Source organism: Mus caroli, unplaced genomic scaffold, assembly GCF_978045245.1.
Source record: "Mus caroli unplaced genomic scaffold, Mus_caroli_1 scaffold_17, whole genome shotgun sequence".
NCBI lineage: Eukaryota > Metazoa > Chordata > Mammalia > Rodentia > Muridae > Mus > Mus caroli.
Window position 1 is genome coordinate 5732993 of NW_028227272.1, and position 7179 is coordinate 5740171.

The 7179-nt window shown below is 46.4% G+C and overlaps 1 pseudogene; it reads right to left on the bottom strand.

The window, feature by feature from the left end:
* Window positions 1-2524: 2524 nt before the first annotated feature.
* LOC110311990 (serine/arginine repetitive matrix protein 1-like) lies at window positions 2525-5837 on the bottom strand (annotated as a pseudogene).
* Between the last annotated feature and the right edge of the window lie 1342 nt (window positions 5838-7179).

Here is a 7179-nt window from a genome sequence, read left to right on the forward strand (position 1 = left end):
GAGAACTCCCTATGCTCTGTGCTAAGTGACAAGTTGTCACAATTCTCATGTGGGGTGTCATGGTCATGTGCTCCAGGACAGGAACGGGGTTGGGAGTAGATGACATGCCTATCTTTCTCAGATATGAGAGTTACTGGGGTTTCTGAATCCACTCAACCTTCCCAGTTTTTTTGTCTGGTGATACAGTTCCACTTGTCCCACAGAGGCAATGAGTTGCAACTCATTCAGTTCTATTTTAAATCTTATTTTGTTAAGAGAGGAGACCAGTAAATCTTTGAGATCATGGGGTGACTATTTCTGATCTCTCAAGGACAAGATATCATCCATATAATAATGTGTACTTCCTTTTCTAAATATAGTTTCAGGGTGGCAGCAACCACTTCCTGGTATATAATGGGGATGTTGGCTATCTCTGTGGAAGGATTCTATCTTCAAATTGGGAGGCTAGCCCAGAGTTGTTAATTTGGAGGACTTTTGAAAAGGCAAACAGTTGACAGTCTTTGGGGTATAGGGGGATGGAGAAAAAACAATCCTTAATATGTATGGCCAATAGTAGAGTATTGGCTGGGATTGCAAAGACAAAGGAAGTCACCACTGAGGGGATCCTACATCCAAGTGGCCTTGTTGATAACCTGTAGGTATTATAATAGCTACCATTGCCTTGAACCTTTTAAGTTGCAAGTATGGGAGTATACCAGGGGCTACAGGAAGGGGAGATATGTATTCGATGGCTTATTCAAGGGCAGTGAGATCTGCCACAGGGAGGCCTTTAGGTCATTATGCCTTGGAGTCATTGCTGGGCGTAAGGGGTTTAGGTTGATCCTTAATTTCCTTCTCAGAGTGACCCCTGCATTGCTGAATAGAAGCAATGATGGGGAGGAAAGAAGGAGGAGTTGTCCCTTCTTGGACTTCTTGAATTTATGTGAGGTAAGTTACCCAAGTCCAAACCTCAGTGTCATAGGGGTCGCTGGAGATCATTCAAGGGGCTAATTGAAGGGCCTCCTTCCAGAAGGAAACTGCTTCCTTTGGGAGGTTTTACACCACCCCTCATTCCCCACAGCTTGAGGAGGGCCTGAAGACATCTAATTTGGGACTTTTGGGACTCCTGTTGTTGAGAAGCAGAATTTCCCATGACAGAAAAGGATGAAAGCACTCAGTCAAAAGGGGAACGTTCTGGGGGCTACAGAAGTTCCAGGTATGAAAGTCTGCCAGAAAATTTAAGAAAACCAGCAACCACCCTAAGGGTTTGTAGCTAGTCATTGTGCTACCAGGTTCTTTCAGAGAGATTTAGAGAGGTGATTTTTGCCAATGCCCAAAGGGCTGTTAGGGTCCGATCATCAGAGAGATGGCTCAGATCAAAGGTAAAGGAGGAAAAACTAGACAATCCTCGTATCAGGGTGAGAGGTATGCTGCTGACGTCCCTTGGAGGGGAGTACTCATCCTCTTCTGATCGTCTGGAGAGTCTGTTTCAGTGCCAGATGTGATTCTCCTAATCCCAATCAGTAGTTGTACACTGGTGTTATCAGGAAGCAGAGGAAATGGGAAGCAAGGTCTTGGACGGGTTTGGCAGATATGAATGACCCAGGAGATGCCAGGTAATTTCGCCAGCTTTTCCTTGAAAAAAACCTTTCTCTTCTCGAAGTTGTACCAGTTCATCTCGAGCTCGAGTGCTTGTGTTCATTAGCATCCTGGACACAGCACCACCACATCTGGAGAACACCATGGTGGAAAAGCTTATTTTTATTACTATAGGGATGTAGTACAATTTGAGGTTGGGATGGTGATGCCTTCAGTTCTTTCATTATTCAGGATTATTTTAGCTCTCCTATTTCTTGTAGCCAGACTTTTGGCTACATTATGGGTTCCTTTTTCTACCACCCTTATTCTATGCACCCAACCCCCCAAAACTAGGTAGGAGACCAAGAAGGCTAAAGGGGGAAGGGGGAGCTGATATTCTTAGAATACTTCCTGCTGATTAGGGGCATTGAGTTCTGTGGGGGTAATTTTGATCTTCACTATCAGGATATCCAATTTCCTCTTCATGTCTTTTCGGACACAACCACTTGACAAAGCACAACAACAGCAACAGCAACCACAACCAATAGCATCAGAAAGAATGGCAGCCACCATGGTCCCTCAGTGCCCTACTACTTATAAACCCTCTCAAGAATCCCCAGAATTCCAAGCATCATACACTTGTAGAAACTATCAGTAGTGACAAAATCATGCCCCTGCTAGAGCATGAGGCAAATCATAGTCAGCTGCTGTGGGTAATCTAAAGCAACCCCATATCCCACACCTGGGATCAAGATAAAGACATACTCCTATAACATTTCTGTGTTTTTAAAGAAGCCAAAATGCTCACTACATTTCTCCCGTTCTGTTTTAAGCCATTAATTATGCTGTTTAGTAAGACAGTATAAACAGACACATTTTCAATGAACTAAATACTTTTTGGATTGGTGGCCAAGGTTTTCAGGAGAACTCTCCCGCTCAATTCTAACTTTTATCAATTTTGATGGTATCAACAGCTTTTCATTTCCTGTGGAAACATAAAAACACCCATACTGCCAATGCAAGACTTCTCAGGCTTCCATTCTAATGCCAACACATCCTTTAATGTATTCTGTCCCCTTATTCTGCTTTGCTGTTTCACTCTAAATGTCAACAGAAGAATGTCACTAATACACCGTGGACACCTTTGTAATGTAAATCCATGTCCCCCATTTTTTTAAACATGGTGAACTTCAACCTAGCAATTATTACAACAAATGTTATAGTCTAAAGCTCAAACACATTTTAGCAATTTTGAAATTGAATTGAGTACAAACCAAATAAAATTTACAATGTAACAAACATGTCCGCTGAGGAAATGTGGGGACACTTGAGCCTTCCGCACGGATTGCAGGGACCTTCTCCCGTAGGTGCCTCTCTAAGTCATCAAGGTTGTCATCTTCAGCTTCACTCTCAGTCTCCTTCCTGGGCTCTGGTGCTGCTGCAGGCTCTTCCTGTGCTGATGTGGTGGTGGCAGCAGAAACAGCTACAGGGACTGCCAGAAGCTGGGGTGGCTACAGCCACAGCCTTCTCCTTCTTGTGTTTTTTGTGCTTCTTGTGTTTCTTATCCTTCTTGTGTTTCTTGTCCTTCTTCTTCTTTTTCTTTCCACCTCCTTCTTGATCAGAATTCCTGGCAGGGGACGGGTTTGGTGTTGGGCTCTTAGCCTTTTTGGCTGGTACTACAGGCGACCAGTTTGTGGAGGGTGACTGAGACTGAACAGGAGAGGGAGGTGCTGGAGGCTTTTTAGCTGCTGGCTCAGGAGATCCAGAGACAGATCTAGAAGACGAAACCCTTCGTATGGACTGAGGGCTTGGTGAGGCAGCCTTTTTTTTTTTTTTTTTTTTCATCTTTTTGGGCTCCGGAGTCCTGGAGACTCTCCCAATAGGCCTAGTACTTGGAGATGGGGACTGCCTTCCTTGGGGTGACTTTGAAGCCCCTCTTCGTACAGGGGGAGGGCTTGAGGTCTGAGGAGCCCGAGGCCGTGGTGAGGGCGAATGTCATTTGTTTAGTTGTGGTAAGCGGGCCTCCTGGGTGAATCTGCCTGGGAAGACCCTTTCTTATGTTTTGAAGATAAGGAGGGCGAGCCTCTCTTGGTGACTGGGGGGGGGGGGGGCTTTGTTTAGGAGGTGGAGAGCGCAAGACCTGGCGCTTTGGTGGTGGAGATGGTGATGTCCTTCGCTTGGGCGTGGGTGCGGGAGAGGCGGTTCTCCTCTTTGGAGGTGGGAGGAGAGTATCTTCTTGGAGATGGTGAGCAGCAGCGTTGGGAAGGCTAAGGGGTCCTTCGTCCTGGTGGTGGGGTGGGAGATCTGCGCCACCGAGGAGGAGAAGCGGGGGGGGGGGGGGCGGGGGGCGGGGAGGAGGATGGGGGGGGCTGGAGAAGGAGACTGTCGCCTTCTGGCAGGAGGTGGGGAGGGACTTCTCCTTCTACTACGAGGGGAAGTCTCTTTTTGGAGCTTTCCAGGTGATGGAGAGGCACTCCGAGAAGGGGAATGTCTCTGCCACCTGCCTACCTCACCGTTCTTTACATGGGATCTTTTGGGCCACTCATCTTCAGATGAAGACTGCTAGTTCTGCCGTCAGTATTGTCTTCTCTGCTGCACAGAATCAGCTGCAGCCATTTTGCCACCTTTGTCTTCAGACTCAGACAACTCCACTTTTCTAGGCTTGGGTGCTGGAGAAGGTGACTCTCTTTTCTCAGTACCTTTATGTTTTGTCACTTTACCAGAGGTTCTTCCTGGAGACACAGAAACATGGCTTTTTCTTGTATGGTTTGACTGCTGGGGAGTTGGGGAATGGCAAGTTTTGGGTGGTGGAGTTGCTGGAAATGATGACTGGTGCCTTCACCATGGAGGACTTGCTGAAGGTGATAACCTACGCATTTACAGAGGAGAGCTGGATGTCCTCTTGGGAGGCTTCTTTGGTGGTGGCTGGGAACGACTTGAAGAGGACAACGAGCTACTTCCAGACAGGGATGGGAAAGAACGCCTCCTTTGTCTCCCTGGAGACCTACTCCTCCATGTGCCTTGGTGGAGGAGGCATCGGTCTTGGTGGAGTTCTTCGGGGAGATGGTCGTCGTCTTGGGCTTGGCTACCTTCTAGGAGAGTATGATCTTGATCCGTCTTGGTCTAGTATGAGAAGGTGATCGAGATCGAGTCTGAGACCGTGATTTGGAACGTGTAGCCTCCCTCAGCCCTGAAGCAGGCTGATTCAGACTTTGACCTTGCTGCCACTAAGAAGGAGATTACCTAGGGTGGAACCTTCCGACCTAGATGGCTCTATTGTTCTGTCACCTGCCACTGCCCTCCTCCAAGACACTGCTACCTGCTGAGAGGCCCCTGAGATATTCCAGAGGCACATCCTATCCTGCATGTCGCCCGCAGGCTGGCTCCAGACACCAAGAATGGACTGGGGGGTGGGTGGGGGGTGGGTTCTCCCTTTATAAGCACAGTTTCTGAGTAAAATTGCCGGCCTTGATCAGGACCTTTGTCTTGGCTCCATTATCTCTCTCACTGTCTAAGTCTTTTTCAGCCCCAGCCTGCCTCCCAGGTGTACCTGGTTCAAGTAGGCCACGGGCGGATATACAACAGGACCATGACCGAGATCTTGATCAAGTCTTTTCCTTTTTGGAATTTTTTTCTGGAGATGGTTCTTTGGGCTCTGGTACAGGCTCAGGTTTGGGAGCTTTCAAGATGTCACTTGTAGAGGTGGCCTCCTGTACTGAGGAGTCCTTCATCCTCATGGATGGCTCTGGGAGCTCTGGAGATTTCTCCTTTTCTGGGGCAGGGAAAGGGCTCTGGCTCTTGGTTCTGTGATGGGGAAATGAAGAGTGACTGCACTTTCTCTCTCTCCTGACAGGGGAAGATCATCTTCTAGGGGAAAGGAGATCTGGGTTTGCATCTTCTTGGGCTGCGAGACCACTCCCTCTTCTCTCTGCTGCTTTCCTTTTCTTCCTTATCCCTCTTATCTTTATTTTCGTCTTGTTTTTTCAGAGACGCCAATTTTTCTTGTTCAATTTGTCTCTGCTTTATCTCTTCCTTCTTCAAATCTAGGAAAGCAGAAGGGATTCCGGTGATATTTTCTGTGCACTTAACAGCAGGGCCACAGTTCTCCCATGAATTCTCTAGCATTCTTCCCATTCAAAAAATCCAGTCAGGTTGATTTGCATCATTTTGGAATCTGGGTTCTTTTTTTTCTAGGCATTCTGCGAATTTCGGCTGCTTGAGGAGTTTCTTCTCCAATTATTCTGCTCCGCACTTGTTCCCTGGAAGAATCCCATGTCCATCTTGCCACCTCGCTCCCTATCCCCACCATTGTAACTTCTGATCAGGATCTACCAGAGCTATTACCACCTCCTTCCAGTCTTGGAGAATAATTCTATTTTGAGTAGCCCAGTTACTTAGAATTTGTTTTACATAAGGTAAATGCACCATACGGGAAACCATGGGTTCTTTAAAATACTTCAAACCTATCATTTCTATAGGACACCACTGTTTCATCATAATCATGATCTGCACCATTAGCATGCATGTGTTATATGATTACTGGAAAACAGATGGTGATTGTGTAATCCCAGTCCACCCCTCCTCTATCTCTGGCAGTGCAGTTGATTTGAGATTAACCTTTTCTTTTGAAACAGGTAGGTTCAGTTTTTCCTTTGACCTGTCACCCTCCATGGCCTCCTCCTCCTAGCTGTGTACCCAGATCCCCACTCACCCCAGGGTATGTGAGGACTGGAAATTGAAAGCACACGGCACCAGACATGGCCAAGTTCTTCCTTCTAGACCCATTTGTTTTCCTCTTTCCTGGGGGAACTCCAATTCTCTTGCTCAGTCATTGGGTCTGAGCCTTTTATTTTTCCCTTCTCCCCTGCTACTCACTCCCTAAGTTTTTCTATTTCTACCTGCAATTTTTCCAGTTGCACAGCCAACTCTGCAACCCTTTCAGAAATGAGAGAATAGAATGACTTTTTTGGTTTTCCCATTTTATCCATTTTTTTGTTCCTTAGGTCCCTCCATTTCCACTCACAATTGTTCCAATTGCTTTGCAACTCTCCCAAGTTTTTTTTTTTAATGGACTATAGACAAAGAAAAAACAGAAAATTATCTCTGTTAGCAAAGCATAGGATAGCCCAGTAGCAGTAGTCACAATATTCTTTTTGCTGATTTCCTGAAACAGAATATCCATCCCTTTCCCCCCTACTGTTTCCTCTATGGCATTTGAAATCAGACTTCCCATTCTGCCAAGCCCTACATTAGGCGCCACTTTTAAACTTCTGGTCGCTTTGTGGATTCCCCTTTCTCCAAAGTTATTACACCCTTCCAATCCCCAACACTAGTTAGGAGAGAAAAAAAGGCTAAAGGGCAAAAGGGGACTTTGATATCATTAACCTATTTATTGCTAATCAGCAGTGTTGAGTTCCTTGGGGCAAGTTTGATTGCCATCAGGATATCCAATTTCTTCTTGTCAATTTGTGCACGGCCACTTGATAAACCACCACAACAGCAACCAGTAACCAGTAGCAGCAGCCAGAAGAGCAGCAGCCACCACAGTCCCTCAGGGCTCTGGCATTTATATATGCTCTCAAGAGTTGCCAGAATTCCAAATGTCATACAATTGCAGGAACT